We start from the raw sequence: 1,778 nt of genomic DNA, 5'->3' as shown, positions 1-1,778 counted from the left end.
ATTAAAGGCTGAGACTGCAGTGTTTGGAGGAAAGGCTGCACTGAGTTCCCCAGCAACAACAGCCTTAAGCAGGGGACTTCCAGCAAAGGGGAAACCCCAAGAAATTTCCTTTTAACCACATCACCAAACACCACAGTGCTTCATGAGACAAGAAAGGCATCTGAATGAAGACATGCTCAGAGAGAAGAGTGCAAGTAGCCAAGGCTCATGTATTTGGTGCCACTTACGCATCTTGTTCTCTCACAATTAGGGTTTGTTCTCATGGATATTCAGTATTGTGGTTTCCCTCTTGAACTGTCATCAGAGCCGGCAGATTTGAGACCAAGTATAGATGAATGTGTATTTTTCTTCCTGCTTGGTACATCTTGTTGCCTATATTACATGAATGAAGCACCAAATCTAGAGAGGGCAGCATAACACATGTTGTTGTAGGTGTTTACACAAATAACTAATTTAATTAATCAAAAAAGCAAGAGTTTGAAAGATGTACTGTACATTTTTTTCCTCATGCCTCTTTCTTCTAAGAGAAAAAACGAAAGGAGCTGAAGAATCATTACATCCCACCAGTAAAATAAATTAACAAGACTTCTGTTATTCTGCCTCGTATGTGTACCCCTGTAGTGGCTGCAGATATTCACAGTGAACAGTTATTGTGCTGTGAAAGAAAATAACTTGCTTTACTTTAAAACAGCACAATTTAGAACATAGTGCAGCTACCCTACCTGAATACTGTGTTAGAAGGATGAACTGAGTTTCACAGGCACCTCACACCATCCACATCATGGGAGTGGTGCCTGCAGTTGTGTTGCTGAAGTTTGTTTTTCAGATCATAATCTCTACAGTCAAAAATATGGAGCTGTTTTGCAAACAACCTACAACATGACAAACCAAGTCTCAGTATGACTGCAACAGACAGCTGCGGTAAAGATATATTTATAAAGACAGTGAGATATGTCAGTAACAGCAGCATTTGATTCTTCATCTCCCATTCTCCCATGCTGGGGTGTTGTGGTGATATGGGATACTGAGGATGGGAGAAGAAAAAGGAAAAAACGGAAAAGAGAGAAGGGAAGGGAAGGGAAGGGAAGGGAAGGGAAGGGAAGGGAAGGGAAGGGAAGGGAAGGGAAAGAATAAAATCTCATCTTGAGATTTTATATATACTATGTGTATACTATATACACATTATAAATCTGAGGGTCTGTAATCTTTGATAAAGAAGAAGTAGGAATGGGAATTTCTTGAGAAGGTGCTTGGAGACCGCTTTTGGGAGCCAGGTGTGATAAAGAAGGATTAATAGCATAGACTTGCACTTTCTAAACCCCTCAAGACTGACAGGAATATAAGGGAGCCTGAGAACAGGAATATAAGAATTGGAAGAGCCTGAGGCCCACTGACTCTAAATTAGGCAGAATTTTTTTTTATTGTTTGTGGTGGGTTTTTTAGTTTGTTTATTTTTTTGAATTTTGTTTTGTTGTCCATTAAAGACACAATTGTGATTGTTTTTGGGGGGGAAGGTTTGAGTGGCTTTTGTTGTTTTATTTTAATTTTATTACTTAAAAAAAAAACAAAAAAAAAACACCTTTGTCTATGTAGAAAACAGTTTAAGAAAAACCTGACATTAGATTTTGAAATATATCTGAAAGCTGATTTAAGGTGAATTGCTATGGCTTAAGTCCTAGAAAGAAGCAGTCAGGGCATTTGCAGCTTACTGTTGCAAGATCTGAGCTCTGTTTACAGTCAGTGCAGAACAGGAGCAGCTGTGACTAAGCAGGTTGGTT

The sequence above is a fragment of the Tympanuchus pallidicinctus genome, unplaced genomic scaffold (assembly GCF_026119805.1).
Source record: "Tympanuchus pallidicinctus isolate F22 unplaced genomic scaffold, pur_lepc_1.0 scaffold3, whole genome shotgun sequence".
In the NCBI taxonomy this organism is placed as follows: domain Eukaryota; kingdom Metazoa; phylum Chordata; class Aves; order Galliformes; family Phasianidae; genus Tympanuchus; species Tympanuchus pallidicinctus.
The sequence above is the reverse complement of the archived record's forward strand: the minus strand, read 5'-3'. Positions refer to the sequence as shown.